Source organism: Trachypithecus francoisi, unplaced genomic scaffold (assembly GCF_009764315.1).
Source record: "Trachypithecus francoisi isolate TF-2019V2 unplaced genomic scaffold, Tfra_2.0 Lachesis_group11, whole genome shotgun sequence".
Taxonomy (NCBI): domain Eukaryota; kingdom Metazoa; phylum Chordata; class Mammalia; order Primates; family Cercopithecidae; genus Trachypithecus; species Trachypithecus francoisi.
In genome coordinates, this window is record NW_022681456.1 from 46,676,595 (window position 1) to 46,694,427 (window position 17,833).

A 17,833-nucleotide genomic window follows, 5' to 3' on the forward strand; every position below is an offset into this window, starting at 1 on the left:
TTTATACACACACACACAGACATATATATATATGTATATATATATATATATTTAGAGAGAGAGAGAGAGAAATAAAAACACAATATTAAAACAATTTCTAGGATGTACCAAAGGCAGTACAAAGAGGGGAATCTATACTTTTTTTTTTCTGGTTGAGATTAATTTACCACACATATATTAAGTAGTTAATTTCTACAGTCACTTTTCCAGACAACTGACATAATTTATTGAACAAACCAAGTGATAATCCCTGGGCCTCAGTTCTATTTGGGGAGTCAGATACTCGCAATACACATCATAATCAGGTCATGTCTACAGAATGTGAGATGTGATGCCCTCATGGCCTCCTCTAGGTAAGGAGGCATCCTCCCAGATTTTGACTAGGATGACAGACTCAAGGACAACTATAACATTTAAATAGATGCAGAAAAAGGACATGACAAAATTCAGTATTTCTTCATGACACTCTCAACAAACTAGGTAGAACAAATGCACCTCAACCCAACAAAGGCCCTGTATGACAAATATACAGCCAATATCACGTTAAACCAGAAAAACAATGTAGGATTTTTCTCTAAGAGCTGGAACAAAACAAAGATGCCCAGCCCCATAACTCCCACTCAACACAGCACTGAATGGTCAAGCCAGAGCAATTAAAGAACAAAATCAAAGGCATCTAGATTGGAAAGGAGGAAGTCAAACTGTCTTTGTTTGCAGATGATGTAATCTTACATATAGAAAACCCTAAAAATGCCAACAAAATACTGCTAGAACAAATAAATTCAGCAGACTTGCGAGATACCAAATCAACATATAGAAGTCACCAACACTGGTATACATCAATAACAAAATATAATATTAGTGTATAGAAATATTACCAATTGTTGTGCATTTATTCCACATCCTGAAACCTCACTGAAGTAGTTTATCAGTTCTAGGAGCCTTTAAGCAGAATCCCCAGGGTTCTCTAGGTATATATTCATATTATTAGCAAACAGGGACAACTTGACTTATTCTTTTTCTATATGGATGACTTTTATTTTCTTCTACTTGTGTGATTTTCTGGCAAGGATCCCCAATACCACATTAGACAGGAGTGGTAAGTGTCCTGCTGTAGTTCTGAAGGGGAATACTTCTAGCTTTTGGCTATTCAGTATGATGCTGGGTATAAGTCTGTCATAGATGGCTATGGTTATTTTGAAGTATGTTCCTTTCATGGTTAATTTGTTGAGAATTTCCATCACAAAGGGACACTGGACACTGGATTGTATGAAAAGTTTCCTCTGCATCTATTGAGATGATCATATGACTTATATGACTTTTGTTTTTAATTCTGTTTGTGTGTGTGTGTGTGTGTGTGTGTGTGTGTGGTGGATTGCATTTATTGATTTGCATATGTTGAACCAGTCCCACATCCCTGGAATAAAGACTACTTGATCATGGTAAGTTAACTTTTTGATATGCTATGAGATTCGATTTGCTAGTATTTTGTCGAGAATTTTGTGTGTGTGTGCTCTTCAGAGTTATTGGCCTGTAGTTTTCTTCTTCTATTGTGTCTTTGCCAGATTTTGGTATCAGAGTGACACTGACTTTGTAGTATGAGTTAGGGAGGAATCCCTCCTCCTCAATTTTTTGGAGCTGTTTCCATAGGATTGTTACCGGCTCTTCTTTGTATGTCTGGTAGAAGTCAGCTGTGAATCCATCTGTTCCAGCGCTCGTTTTAGTTGGTAGATATTTTTCATTACTGATTCAATTTTGGAAATGGATATTTGTCTATTTTAAGTTTCTATTTCTTCCTTTGACTGACTCTACTCAGTCTTTGGAGTTTGTATGTTTCCAGAAATGTATCCATTGTCTCTAGATTTTCTAGTTTCTGTACATAGAGGTATTCACTGTGGGATCAGCTGTAATGCAACCCTTGTTGTTTCTGATTACACTTGTTTGGATCCTCTATCTTCTTTCCTTCATTAATCTAGCTAGTGATCTATCCATCTTGTTTAGCCTTTCAAAGAAAAACATTTGGTTTTGTTCATCCTTTGTATGGTTTTTTAGGTCTCAATTTTATTCAGTTGGCTCTGATTTTAGTTATTTCTTTTCTTCTACTGTCTTTGGGGTTAATTTGTTCTTGTTTTTCAACTTCCTCCAGATGTGATGTTAGATTTTTAGTTTCAGATGTTTCTAATTTCTTTTTTTTTTTTTTTTTTTTTGAGGCGGAGTCTCTCTCTGTCGCCAGGGCTGGAGTGCAGTGGCCAGATCTCAGCTCACTGCAAGCTCCGCCTCCCGGGTTTATGCCATTCTCCTGCCTCAGCCTCCCGAGTAGCCGGGACTATAGGTGCCCGCCACCTCGCCTGGCTAGTTTTTGTATTTTTAGTAGAGACGCGGTTTCACCGTGTTCGCCAGGATGATCTCGGTCTCCTGACCTCGTGATCCGCCCGTCTCGGCCTCCCAAAGTGCTGGGATTACAGGCTTGAGCCACCGCGCCCGGCCTCTAATTTCTTAATGTAGGCATTTAGTGCTATAAACTTTTCACTTAACATTATGTTCACTGCATACCAGAGATTTTGGTATGTTGTGTCTCTGTTTTCATTTACTTCTAATTTTTTTTTTAGCTTTTGCCTTAATTTCATAGTTTACCCAAGGTCATTCAAGAGCAAGTTGTTTCAATTCCATGCAATTGTGTGCTTTTGAGAGATATTCTTGAAATTGATTTATATTTTTATTCTAAAGTGACCTGAGAGTATAACTGGTATGATTTTATGATGGGTGGACTGCTCTGTAGATGTCTAGTAGGTCCAATTGATCAAGGATCAAATTTAAGTACATAATTTCTTGGTTAGTTTTCTGCCTTGATGATCTCTCTATCACTGTCAGTGGTGTGTCGAAGTCTCTCATTATTATTGTGTGGTTAAGTCTTTTTGTATATTCAAAAGTATGTGTTTTATGGATCTGACTGCTCCAATGTTAGGTGCATATATATTTAGGATAGTTAAGTCATCTTATTGGATTGAACCCTTTATCATTGTGTAATGGCCTTCTTTGTCCTTTTTTACTGTAATTGGTTAGAGCTGATATGAAATAGCTGATATAAAATATAAGAATAGCAACTCTGTTCTTTTTTGTTTTCCGTTTGTATAATAGATCTTTCTCCAACTCCTTACCTTAAGTCTACGAGTGTTATGGTTGAAATGGGTCTCTTGAAGTCAGCAGATGAATGTGTATTTCATTGTTGTTGTTGTTGTTGTTGTTGTTGTTGTTTGAGACAAAGTCTTGCTCTGGCGCCCAGGCTGGAATGCAGTGGCATGATCTCAGCTAACTACGATCTTCGCCTCCCAGGTTCAAGCGATTCTCCTGTCTCATCCTTCCAGTAGCTGAGATTACAAGCATGCATCACTACACCCGGCTAATTTTTTGTATTTTTGGTAGAGACAGAGTTTCACCATGTTGGTCAGGCTGGTCTCAAACTCCTGATCTCAAATGATCTGCCTGCCTCAGGCTCCCAAAGTTCTGGGACTACAGGCCTGAGCCATCTCGCCCCACTGGTCTTGTTTTGTTTTTGTTTGTGTTTTTTGAGATGGAATCTCACTCTGTCACCCAGGCTGAAGTGCAGTGGCACAATTTCAGCTCACTGCAACCTCAGGCTTCCAGGTTCAAGCGATTCTCCCACCTCAGTCTCCCAAGTAGCTGGGATTACCGGCATGCGCCACCACACCCAGCTAACTTTTGTATTTTTAGTGGAGATGGGGTTTCACCGTGTTGGCCAGGCTGCCCTGGAATTCGCTGACCTCAGGTGATACACCTGTCTTGGCCTCCCAAAGTGCTGGGATTATAGACGTGAGCCACTGCACCCGGCCTGGTCTTTTTTTTTTTCCCAGCATGCCACTTGGTGCCTTTTAAGGGGAGCATTAGGGCCAGGTGCAGTGGCTCACACCTGTAATCCCAGCACTTTGGGAGGCCAAGACAGGCGGATCATCTGAGTTTGGGAGTTCGACACCAGTCTGACCAGCACAGTGAAACCCTATCTCTGTTAAAAATACAAAAAATTGCCAGGTGTGGTGTTGGGTGCCAGTATTCTCAGCTACTCAGGAGGCTGAGGCTTGAGAATCCTTTGAACCTGGGAGGCAGAGATTGCAGTGAGTTGAGGTTGCATCACTGCACTCCAGCCTGGGCGACAGAGTGAGACTCTGTCTCAAAAAAGAAAAAAAGATCAGAGGTGGGGGTGATGGCGCATGAGAATTATTTTCATTCAGAGTTAATTTTGTTATCTGAGGTTTCGATTTGATTGTAAAGTTGTTAGCTGTTCGTTTGACTGCTTCTACTGTGTAGTTCCTTTCAAGGGTCTGTGGGTTATGTACCTAGGTGTAGTTTTGTGGTAACGGGTATCGTTCTTTTGTTTCTGTGATTAGAACTTCCTTTATAAACTTTTGTAAAGCTAGCCTAGTGGTAATGGATTTCCTTAGCACTTGCTTATCTGAAAAATGTTTTATTTCTCCTTCATTTATAAAGCTTTGTTTGGCAAGGTATGAAATCTTTGGCTGTCATTCCCTTTCTTTGAGAATACTGAAAATAGGCCCCCAGTCTCTTCTGGGTTATAGGAGTTCTATTGAGATGTCTGTTGTTAACCTGGCAGGTTTCCTTTGTGTGCAATCTGGCCTTTTTCTCTAGCTGCCTTTAAGATATTTTTTCTTTAGTGTTCGCCTTAGACATTCTGGTGATCACATGCCTTGGTGATGTTCATTTTGTATAGCATCTGGCAAGCATTCTCTGGAACTGCTGTTTTGAATGTCTACTTCTCTAGCAAGATTAGAAAAATATGCTTGGATTATTTCCTCAAATACATTTCTCAGGTTGTTTACTTTGTCTCCTTCTCTCTCAGGAATGTCAACAATTCATAGTTTTGGTTGCTTTACATAATCTTATATTTCTCAGAGACTTTGTTCATTTAAATGTTTTTCTTTCTTTTTTTTTTTTTGGTCTGACTGGGTTAGTTAAAAAGACTGGTCTTTAGGCTCTACAATTCTTTCTCCTGCTTGGTCTAGACTATGGATAAATCTTTCAGTTGTATTTTAAAATTTCTTAAGTGAGGTTTTCAGTTCTAGTAGCTCTGATTCGTTTCTTTTTAAGATGTTTACCTCTTTCTTTATTTCCTGGATTGCTTTAGAGGTTCTTTTGTATTGATTTTCAGCCTCGTCTTGGATCTTGTTGGAATTTTCTGCAATCCATCAGTCATCTCTTTGCCTCCATTTCAACTACAGACTTAGATTGCTAGAGACCTAGAGTGAGCCTTTGGTGGTATCACAACATTCAGATTTTTCATTATGGCAGAATTATTATGCTGGTTCTATCTCATCTGGAGGTTGTTTTGGGTAGTATCTTTTGTCTTGGCCTCTATAGTCCTATGAACTTTTGATGGAAGATTTTATATTAGGCTGTGCAGTTTGACCTGCAGGCCAGTGGATTGCATTTGCAGGTGAGAGCCAGCTGCCACACAGGCAGCTGGGTTGGACCTGATCTCTGTTATTGTGAGGTGCTGTCCTGTTGTTTCCGGTGTTGGGCTAGTGGGATGTCTAGTTCCCTGAGCTTCCTTTCCTATGAGAGGGCAGGATACAGTTGGGCAGAGCTGGAGCCCCTGGATTACTCATGAATATCCTGATGGCAAATGCAGGCACCAGCCCTAATGAGACTGGCTGGGAGGAGCTCCTGGTGTAGACCACTGAGGTTTTTGTTAGGCCAGTGGTTGGTAAGGGACCTGCGCTGCTCCCTGTCCTAGTTAGCCAGGATGTTTTATTTTTACCTGTCACACCCTGTTCCATGGCTCATGACTCCTAGTTCAGAGGCAGACTATAGTCTATCTCCAGACCACAATGGGATTGAGAGCCACAGGGAACATCTGTTTTGCTACTCTCCATGGGAGTGGTTGCAAAGCATAACCTCATCCTACAACCTGACACAGATAGCTTTAATACTTGCCTATTCTCTGATGTGGCAGTACTACTTCCTCTTGTAAAAGGTCTCCACATTTGATCCCATGCTCATGTGTGTTGGTTGTGGTGGTATCAGTTGATTGGGTTAGCCCAACCTCAGGCCCCAGAGGAAGTGGTCAGGTGCCAATAGAGCTGGAATGGGGCAGGTTGTTTTCCAGTTCCCAAACCCCTAAATGGCACACTGGGCAGCTTGCATAAGTCCTGGCAGGGCTGCATTTCAGTCGAGCTAGTCCAGGTGCTGGCTTTGAGTGGGATGGGCAGGCTGATCCCTAGGACACTGGCCAGATTCTCAGGCAGGAGCAGACAGTACACTTAGGTGATGGGAACCTGAGGGAATGTCACAGATCTTTTGGGGTTGAGTTTTCAGAGGAACTCTGAACCACAGGTGGAATGATTTGGTGGGGGCAGGACAGCTGTGCTGTGGGGCTTTTACTGGGAAATACAGGTCTCCTCCACTGGGCAATGGAGATTGACAGCTGTGGACCATGTGGCACACTCACACTTCCCTTCCATCAAAGCAATGTTGAGGTTAACTGTTGGGAGCGTGCAGAGGTGCCAAGCATTGTTACCTCTGGGAGTTTTACTCCAGAGGAACACAGAGTCACAACCAACCATAGTGGTCAGGTCAGGGTAAGATTGTTGCACCAGAAGCCCAAACCAATGAGCTTTACCTAACTAGAAGCAGCAGGGGCAGGGGATTTCACGGTCTTCATCCTGTGTGATTCCCAGGGAAATACAGAACTATACCTGCACACAGAGTTCCGGCAGGGACTGGATTGCTGCATTGGCAACCCAAGTTGGCAAGCCTTGCTTGGCTAGGAGCAGTGGGAGAAAAAGGTCACATGGTCTGACATCCAAAGGGTTCCTCAGGGAGTATAGAGCTATGCCTTCCCACAGAGCCCAGGTGGGGGCAAGGTCACTGCACTAGATGCCAGAGTTGAGCCTCACATGGTGAAGAAGAGTGGGGCAGTCTGGTCACTCCTCTTCACCATGACTGCTTCCTCTACCAGGGCTACAACAGCTGGTGCCAGTCTACAAAGGGATCCAGGGCCTGCAGGGCTCCATGTGGGTTTGAGTAGTGCCTCTGTAAAAAATCCAGGCAACTCTCTAGAGGTCTGGGGGAGTTATGGGTGTTCTCTCCTGCCTAGGATAGCAAAGATCTGTGTGGAAAATATGAATCCTCTGGGGACTCTCACTCACCCTTTCCCCATGTTAGGGAACATCACTTGGCTCCACGTCAGTCCCAGAGAGGTGATTTCCTGGCTTCACACCTCTCTGTTCTCTGTGCATCCCCTTCGTTAGTGAATCCTGACGTGGTCTTTTAGAAGATCCAGTTGAAGAGCTAGTATCTACTTGCCACTCTGTTTCCTCTCCATGAGAATGGTACACACTAGCTGCTGTTAGTCAGCCATCTTGAACCTATCTTCTTGATTCTAGAATTTAATTACTACATTAAAAATGAAGAAGAACGTTAAATTAATAACCTAATATAACGACATGAGGAACTAGAACAAAAGAACAAACTAAACCAAGTTAGCAGAAGAAAGGAAATGAAAGAGCAGAAATAAATGAAATAAAGAATAGAAAAATCAGTAAAATAAAATATGGTTCTTTGAAAAACTAAAATTGCTAGACCATTAGCTAAGAAAAAAGATGCAAATAAAATCAGAAATAGAAGAGAAAACATTAAAACCCCTGTCACACAAATTGAAACACGCACACACACAAATAACTATTATGAGTAGCTCAAATATACAGCAGAAAACTGGACAACATAGAAAAAATGCATAAATACTTAGAAATGTACAACTTACCAAGAATCAATCAAGGAGAAATAGATAGCCTGAAAAGTCCAGTAGCAAAGATTAAATAGTTATAAGATATCTGTACAATGGAAACCATAAAACACTGGTGAAATAAATTGAAAAAGAAACAAAAAAGAAAGATATTCTATGTTCATGAATTGGAGAAATTAATATTGTCAAAATGTCCATATTACCCAAACTGATCTATAAATTTAATATAATTCATCAAAATACAAATGACTTATTTACAGAAATAAAAACACAATCATAAAATTTGTTTGGAACTACAGGAGACCCAAAATAGCCAAAACAATCCTAAGGGCAAAAGAAGGGACATAGCTGGAGCACATTGCATGACTTCAAAATACACGACAAAGTTATAGTAACCAAAGAAACATAGTATGGACATAAAAACTGACAAATAGAGCAATGGAACAGAATAAAGAACCCAGAAATAAATCCATGCATTTTCAACCAAATCATTTTTAAAATAGGTACTGAGAATATACATTGAGAAAAGCACAGTCTCATTAATAAATTGTCCTGAAAAAACAGAATATCTATGTGAAGAATAAAACTCTATTCCTATCAACAAATTCTAGTCTTCTATAACATTGTTAGATAACTATAGTAAACAATAATCTCTTGACTTTTTTCAAATAATTAAAAGATAATTTTGAATGTTACCAACACAAAGGAATGATTAAGTTTGACGTGATGGATATGCTGATTACTCAGATTTGATCATTACACATTGTATGCTTTTATCAAATTATCACAAATTATTTCATAAATATGTACAGCTATTTTGTGTTTCCAGAAAGATTAAAGATAACAAATATGGAGAAAAGGAAACATTTGTACATTGTAGGTCAAGGTACAAAATTTGAAAAATTGGTATAGCCAGTATGGAAAACAGAATGGAGATTCATCAGAAAATTAAAAATAGATCTAACTTATGATCCAGGCTCCTCACTTATTGGTACATATCCAAAGGAATTATAATCAAGTTCTTAAGGAGATATCTGCACTACTGTGTTCATTACAGCATTATTCACAATAGCCAAGATCTGGAAGCATGCTAAATGTCAATTGTTTAATAAGTGGATAAAGAAAATTTGGCATATATACATAATGAAGTACTATTCAGCCTTAGAAAGATGGAAATCTTGCCATTTGCCATCAACATGGATAAACCTGGAGATCATAATGCTAAGTGAAAAAGAAAAAAAAAGACACAAAAAGACTAATACTACATAATACTTCATGAGACTACATAAGTGCACTTATATGTTAAGTTTAAAATCATCACATTCATAGAAGCAGAGAGTAAAATGGTAGTTAACAGGGAGGGCAAAACTGGAGGTATTAATCATAATATAGTGTTCTGACTATTAGCAATAAATAAGTTCTAGAGATCTACTGTACAGTATAGTGCTTATAGCTAATAATAATGTATACTTAAAAACTTGCTGAGAAGGCAGATCTTACGATAAGTGTTCTTATCACAAAAATAATAATAGTGGCTATAAATAAGAAAGCAGAAGAAAAGTTTTGGAGATGATGGATAAGTGTATGGCATTGTAGTGATGGTTTCACTAATGTATACTTATCTCCAAGCTCATCAAGTTGCTTACAATATTTATGTACTGCTTTTTGTGTGTCAAAAAATAAATTTAAAAAATTGTAAATAAAGAGCAATGGAAAAATAACACTATAAAATATTTCATTGATGGAACCATCAAAAAAAAAAAAGAAAAATAGAAGAGGAAAACAGTGTAAAAATTAATATAAATGAAAAACCAAAAATAAGTTAGTAAAATAAATATATCAGTAATTAATAAATGTAAACTAACTAAATGTAATAGATGGTCTGAAAGTTCTCATTAATTATCAGAAGGATTTTGAGGCACAAGATTATCACGAATAAAGAGGGTCACCAATTACTTTATAAAAAGTCTCTAGAGAAGTATGCTAATGTTAAAATTATATGCATTCAATAACATAGACATGGCTTTATATCTTCAAATATTTTATCAAAAAGGCATAAAATTAATTATGTATATCAAAATGTTTATAAAATTACTAGTATTTTAATAACAACATATTTTTAAAATGTTTATGGGAAACTATAACAACTGTGTTTGAAATTTATACACAGTTCATTAATTTATAAATATAGTATTACTTAAATCTTTAAGGTAAACTCTTTAAATTGGCTTTACTGTTTTTATATGTAGTAGATAACAAATATTTCTAGCAAGCCCTTTGAATAATATAAATTAAATCAAATTGGAAAAAAAATCCTAAAATAAACACTCTGCATATAATTTTAATTAATAAAATTTTCTAAAATAGTTTTTCCTGTATTTATAAATTAAATATATATAATTTGTGTATATATACACAAATTAAACATATAAAAATTTGCATATGCAAATTAAATATATTAAGGCATTTCACAAGCATAACAGAGGAAACTCACAACTGTAAAAAAATTCTCCCAAAACTTTTAAAATAGTTTTTATAAATACAAACAAATTTATAAAATAAATTGTATAGTCTAATACTGGCAACAGAAAAATCAAATCATGTTAGACATTTTAGCTCAAAATGAAGTATCAAATATGCCACATTCTTCTAAATGTAGTAAGAATGCTCAATAAAAAAGAACACTGATTATTCTAAACTTATACTGAAGTATTCGTGATCTATCTTCTCCTCTGGCTTGGCCACAATTCTAAAGATGTTTTCATGTCTTCCGTTGGATTTTAAAATTCTTCACGTGTTTACATATATTTGTCTTCAATAGCTGTAACTGTAATGTCAGGCTGATGACATTTTAGAAATAATAAAGGAAGGATACTTGTAAGTAGCATAAAAGTAACTGGTATTTGTTTAATTTTGCTCAATTATAGACTGCTTCTTTCCAACCCAGTGAAGTTGGCTTTCAGGTCCTTTTCTTAGTAAATAATAGCAAGTTGTACATGTTATACATGTAGGAAACTATAAATGTCAGTTATTCTTTGATTCTGTAGGCAATGTCCATGCCAAATTTCAACTGAGACCCTGAGTTACAGTATAGAATACTGGGAGGAATTTGGGTTTTACTGTTAGTCCTAGTACCAGATTGATTACTAATCTGGCTCTGTCAATTACCACCTGTGTGACTTGGAACTTGTTACTTAATTTTCAGATATCTGTTTCCAAATATTTATATCTGGAATAACTAAACATACCACACTTTTTTGCTGTGAAAATAAAATTACCTCAGATCTCTGAAGTACATTTTAAAGTGCCAGACCCATAGATAACTGTTATTTAATTGTAGTTGCAATTAGTTAATCTATCAAAATAATCTTCACGGAAGGGTGGAGTGGTTCATGACTAATATTAAATGAAGCTTCTAAAATAGATTTTACTTTTAAGCATGCTAGTACAAAGAATTTAATTTTATATCTGCCATCCTTCATGCAGATGTCAAGAACTATGAAAGGTCTGAGAGTTTACACTACATGTAAGCAAAAAAGATAACCTGTCACAAATTTATGGATATTGAGAAAAGAAACCAGATTCCTGCATAAGAGAGAAAAGGCAGCTTATTACTTACAGCAACAATAGTCAACATTCCATCACTTGCACCAGTTTCCTAAGTCCTAATTCCTACAGGGTGATATGATAAAGTCCAAGTGATGACCGTTCACACAATGAGTTGTGTTACAGGGGAAAACTCCAAGCTTAGGAATCCCCAATCTTTTGTAAGAAGGCTGCTAGCAAACCTGCCCAACATTTGGACTAAAGAGAGACATTGTCACTGGTAACATACACAGCAAACCAATGTGCTCTCTGCTCTAGAAAAAGGCATTCTAATTTCAAGGTTGTTTATAAGCATCTTTGAAATATATTTTTTAATATAGATATAAAACCTGTATACCTATATTATATCTGGTCTGGTTTGATCTGGTGTGATCTGGTTTGATCCGGTTTGATCCGGTTTGATCTGGTTTGATCCGGTCTGGTCTGGTTTGATCCGGTCTGATCTGGTTTGATCCGGTCTGGTCTGGTTTGGTCCGGTTTAGTCTGGTTTGGTCCGGTTTGGTCTGGTTTGATCCGGTTGGATCTGGTCTGATCCGGTCTGGTCTGGTCTGATCCGGTTTGATCCGGTCCCATGCGGTTTGATCTGGTTAGATCCGGTTTGATCCGGTCTGATCCGGTTTGGTCGGGTTTGATCCAGTCTGGTCTGGTCTGATCTAGTTTGATCCGGTCTGCTCTAGTTTGATCTGGTTTGATCTGGTTTCATTCGGTTTGATCCGGTTTGATCTGGATTCTTCCGGTTTGGTCTGGTTTGATTTGGTCTGATCCGGTTTGATCCGGTCTGATCCAGTCTGGTCGGGTTTGATCCGGTCTGATCTGGTCTGATCCGGTTTTATCCGGTGTGGACCAGTTTGATCCGGTTTGATCCAGTCTGCTCTAGTTTGATCTCATTTGATCCGGTTTGATCTGGTTTCATCCGGTTTGATCTGGTTTGGTCTAGTTTCTTCTGGTTTGGTGTGGTTTGATTCGGTCTGAACGGGTTTGATCCGGTTTGATCTGGTCTGTTCTGGTCTGGTCTGGTTTGATCCGGTTTGATCCGGTCTGTTCTGGTCTGATCCGGTTTGATCCGGTATGGTCTGGTCTGATCCGGTTTGATGCGGTCATGTCTGGTTTGATCCGTTTTCATCCCGTTTGATACGGTTTGATCCGGTTTGGTCTGGTTTGATCCGGTTTGATCCGGATTGATCCGGTCTGGTCTGGTCTGATCCGGTTTGAACCGGTCATGTCTGGTTTGATGTGGTTTGATCTGGTTTGATCCGGTTTGGTCTGGTTTGATCTGGTTTGAGCTGGTTTCATCCGGTTTGATCCGGTTTGATCTGGATTCTTCCGGTTTGGTCTGGTTTGATGCGGTCTGATCCGGTTTGTTCTGGTCTGATCCAGTCTGGTCAGGTTTGATCCGGACTGGTCTGGTCTGATCCGGTTTTATCTGGTGTGGTCCAGTTTGATCCGGTTTGATCCAGTCTGCTCTATTTTGATCTGGTTTGATCCGGTTTGATCTGCTTTCATCCGGTTTGATCCGGTCTGATCTGGTTTCTTCAGGTTTGGTCTGGTTAGATTCGGTCTGAACTGGTTTGATCCGGTTTGATCTGGTCTGGTCTGGTCTGGTCTGTTTTGATCCGGTTTGATCCGGTCTGTTCTGGTCTGATCCGGTTTGATCCGATATGGTCTGGTCAGATCCGGTTTGATCGGGTTTGACCTAGTTTGATCCGTTTGATCCAGATTGATCCGGTCTGGTCTGGTCTGATCCGGTTTGATCCGGTCATGTCTGGTTTGATCCGGTTTCATCCCGTTTGATTCGGTTTGATCCGGTTCGATCCGGTTTGATCCGGTTTGGTCCGGTTTCATCCGGTTTGATCCCGTCTGGTTTGGTCTGATCCGGTTTGATCCGGTCTGGTTTGGTCTGATCCGGTTTGATCCGGTCAGGTCTGGTTTGATATGGTTTGATCTGCTTTGATCCGGTTTGGTCCGGTTTGATCCGGTTTGATCCGGTCTGGTCGGTTTGATCTGGTTTGGTCCGGTTCGATCCGGTTTGGTCCGGTTTGATCCCGTCTGGTTTGGTCTGATCCGGTTTGATCCGCTCAGGTCTGGTTTGATATGGTTTGATCTGCTTTGATCCGGTTTGGTCCGGTTTGATCCGGTTTGATCCGGTCTGGTCTGGTTTGATCCGGTTTGATGCGGTCTTATCCGGTCTGGTCTGCTTTGATCCGGTTTGATCCGGTCTGGTCTGCTTTGAACCGGTCTGGTCTGCTTTGATCCGGTTTTGTCTGGTTTGATCCGGTCTGATCCGTTTGTTCTGGTCTGATCCAGTCTGGTCAGGTTTGATCCGGACTGGTCTGGTCTGATCCGGTTTTATCTGGTGTGGTCCAGTTTGATCCGGTTTGATCCAGTCTGCTCTATTTTGATCTGGTTTGATCCGGTTTGATCTGCTTTCATCCGGTTTGATCCGGTCTGATCTGGTTTCTTCAGGTTTGGTCTGGTTAGATTCGGTCTGAACTGGTTTGATCCGGTTTGATCTGGTCTGGTCTGGTCTGGTCTGTTTTGATCCGGTTTGATCCGGTCTGTTCTGGTCTGATCCGGTTTGATCCGATATGGTCTGGTCAGATCCGGTTTGATCGGGTTTGACCTAGTTTGATCCGGTTTGATCCAGATTGATCCGGTCTGGTCTGGTCTGATCCGGTTTGATCCGTCATGTCTGGTTTGATCCGGTTTCATCCCGTTTGATTCGGTTTGATCCGGTTCGATCCGGTTTGATCCGTTTGGTCCGGTTTCATCCGGTTTGATCCCGTCTGGTTTGGTCTGATCCGGTTTGATCCGGTCTGGTTTGGTCTGATCCGGTTTGATCCGGTCAGGTCTGGTTTGATATGGTTTGATCTGCTTTGATCCGGTTTGGTCCGGTTTGATCCGGTTTGATCCGGTCTGGTCGGTTTGATCTGGTTGGTCCGGTTCGATCCGGTTTGGTCCGGTTTGATCCCGTCTGGTTTGGTCTGATCCGGTTTGATCCGCTCAGGTCTGGTTTGATATGGTTTGATCTGCTTTGATCCGGTTTGGTCCGGTTTGATCCGGTTTGATCGGTCTGTTCTGGTCTGATCCGGTTTGATGCGGTCTTATCCGGTCTGGTCTGCTTTGATCCGGTTTGATCCGGTCTGGTCTGCTTTGAACCGGTCTGGTCTGCTTTGATCCGGTTTTGTCTGGTTTGATCCGGTCTGATCCGGTTTGATCCGGTCTGATCTGGTTTGATCTGGTGTGGTCCAGTTTGATCCGGTTTGATCCGGTCTGCTCTAGTTTGATCTGGTTTGATCCGGTTTGATCTGGTTTCATCCAGTTTGATCCGGTTTGATCTGGATTCTTCCGGTTTGGTCTGGTTTAATTGGGTCAGATCTGGTTTGATCCGGTTTGATACGATCTGATCTGGTCTGGTCTGGTTTGGTCTGGTTTCATCCGGTTTGATCCGATCTGGTCTGGTCTGATCCGGTTTGATCTGGTCTGGTATGGATTGATCCGGTTTGATCCGGTTTGATCCGGATTGATCCGGTCTGGTCTGGTCTCATCCGGTTTGAACCGGTCATGTCTTGTTTGATCTGGTTTGATCCGGTTTGATCTGGTTTGATCCGGTTTGGTCTGGTTTGATGTTTGGTCTGGTTTGATCCGGTTTGATCTGGTTTGATCCGGTTTGATCCGGTTTGATCCGGTCTTGTCTGGTTTGATCCGGTTTGATCTGGTTTGATCCGGTTTGATCCGGTTTGATCCGGTCTTGTCTGGTTTGATCCGGTTTGATCTGGTTTGATCCAGTTTGATCTGGTTTGATCAGGTTTGGTCTGGTTTCATCTGGTTTTATCCGGTTTGATCTGGTTTGATTCGGTCGGATCCGGTTTGATCCAGTTTGATCTGGTTTGATCCAGTTTGATCTGGTTTGAGCCAGTATGATCTGGTTTCATCCGGTTTGATCCGGTCAGGTCCGGTTTGATCCGTTTTGATCCGGTCTGGTCTGGTTTCATCCTGTTCGATCCGGTTTGATATGGTTTGATCCGCTTTGATCCGGTTTTATCCGGATTGAACTGGTCTGGTCTGGTCTGATCTGGTTTGATCCGATCAGGTGTGGTTTGATCTGCTTTGATCCAGTTTGGTCTGGTTTGATCTGGTTTGATCCCGTCTGCTCTGGTTTGATCCGGTCTGCTCTGGTTTGATCCGCTTTGGTCTGGTTTCCGGTCAGGTGTGGTTTGATCCCGTCTGGTCTCGTTTGATCCGGTTTGATCCGGTCTGGTCTGGTTTGATCCGCTTTGGTCTGGTTTCCGGTCAGGTCTGGTTTGATGTGGTTTGGTCCGGTTTAGCCTGGTTTGATCCGGTTTGATCCGGTTTGGTCTGGTTTGGTCCGGTTTGATCCGGTTATTTCTAGTTTGATTCGGTCTGATCGAGTTTTATCCGGTTTCATCCGGTCTGGTCCGGTTTGATCCGGTCTAGTCTGGTTTATTCCGGTCTCGTCTGGTTTGATCTGGTTTGATACGGTCTGGTCCGGTTTGATCCGGTCTGATCCAGTCTGGTCGGGTTTGATCCGGTCTCGTCTGGTTTGATCTGGTGTGGTCTGGTTTGATTCGGTCTGTTCTGGTCTGTTCTGGTCTGAACCGGTTTGAACCGGTTTGATCCGATTTGGTCTGGTTTGATCCGGTTTGGTCTGGTTTGATCCGGCTTGATCCGGTTTGATCTGGTCTAGTCTAGTCTGATCCGGTTTGATCCGGTTTGGTCTGCTTTGATCCGGTTTGGTCTGGTTTGATGTGGTTTGATCCCGTCTGGTCTGGTGTGATCCGGTCTGGTCTGGTTTGATCCTGTTTTGTCTGGTTTGTTGATCCGGTCTGGTCTGCTTTGATCCGGTTTTGTCTGGTTTGTTCCGGTCTGATCTGGTTTGATCCAGTGTGGTCCAGTTTGATCCGGTTGATCTGTTCTGGTCCCGTTTGATCCGGTTTGGTCCGGCTTGATCCGGTTTGATCCGGTTTGGTCCGGTTTGATCCGGTTTGATCTGCTTTGATCCGGTTTGGTCTGGTTTGTTCCGGTTTCATTCGGTTTGATCCGGTTTGATCCAGTTTGGTCTGGTCTGATCCGGTTTGATCCGGTCTGATCCGGTTTGATCCGATCTGGTCTGCTTTGATCCGGTTTGGTCTGGTTTGATCCGGTTTGAGCCGGTTTGATCCGGTCTGGTCTATTGTGATCCGGTGTGATCCGGTCAGGTCTGGTTTGATCTGGTTTGGTCTGTTGATCCGATCAGGTCTGGTTTGATCTGGTTTGATCCAGTTTGGTCTGCTTTAATCCGGTTTGATCCGGTTTGATCTGGTTTGGTCTGGTTTGATCCGGTTTGATCCGGTCTGGTCTGGTTTGATCCGGTTTGGTCTACTTTGATCTGGTTTGGTCTGGTTTGATCCGGTTTGATCCGGTCTGATCCGGTTTGATCCGATCTGGTCTGCTTCGATCCGGTTTGATCCGGTTTGATCCGGTCTGGTCTGCTTTGATCCGGTTTGATGGGTCTGGTCTGCTTTGATCCAGTTTGATCCGGTCTGGTCTGCTTTGATCCGGTTTGATCCGGTCTGGTCTGCTTTGATCCGGTTTGATCCGGTCTGGTCTGCTTTGATCCGGTTTTGTCTGGTTTGATCCGGTCTGATCAGGATTGATCCGGTGTGGTCCAGTTTGATCCGGTTTGATCCGTCTGCTCTAGTTTGATCTCGTTTGATCCGGTTTGATCTGGTTTCATCCGGTTTGATCCGGTTTGATCTGGTCAGGTCTGGTTTGATCCGGTTTGGTCCGGTTTGATCCGGTTTGGTCTGGTTTGATCGGGTTTGATTTGCTTTGATCCGGTTTGGTCTGGTTTGTTCCGGTTTCATCCGGTTTGATCCGGTTTGATCCAGTTTGGTGTGGTTTGATCCGGTCTGATCCGGTTTGATCCGATCTGGTCTGCTTTGATCCGGTTTGGTCTGGTTTGATCCGGTTTGAGCCGGTTTGATCCGGTCTGGTCTAATGTGATCCGGTTTGATCCGGTCAGGTCTGGTTTGATCTGGTTTGATCCGGTTTGGTCTGCTTTAATCCGGTTTGATCCGGTTTGATCTGGTTTGCTCTGGTTTGATCCGGTTTGATCCGGTCTGGTCTGGTTTGATCTGGTTTGGTCTGCTTTGATCCGATTTGATCCGGTTTGATATGGTTTGGTCTGGTTTGATCCGGTTTGATCCGGTCTGATCCGGTTTGATCCGATCTGGTCTGCTTTGATCCGGTTTGATCCGGTTTGATGGGTCTGGTCTGCTTTGATCCCGTTTGATGGGTCTAGTCTGCTTTGATCCGGTTTGATCCGGTCTGGTCTGCTTTGATCCGGTCTGGTCTGGTTTGATCCTGTTTTGTCTGGTTTCTTGATCCGGTCTGTTCTGCTTTGATCCGGGTTTGTCTGGTTTGATCCGGTCTGATCTGGATTGATCCGGT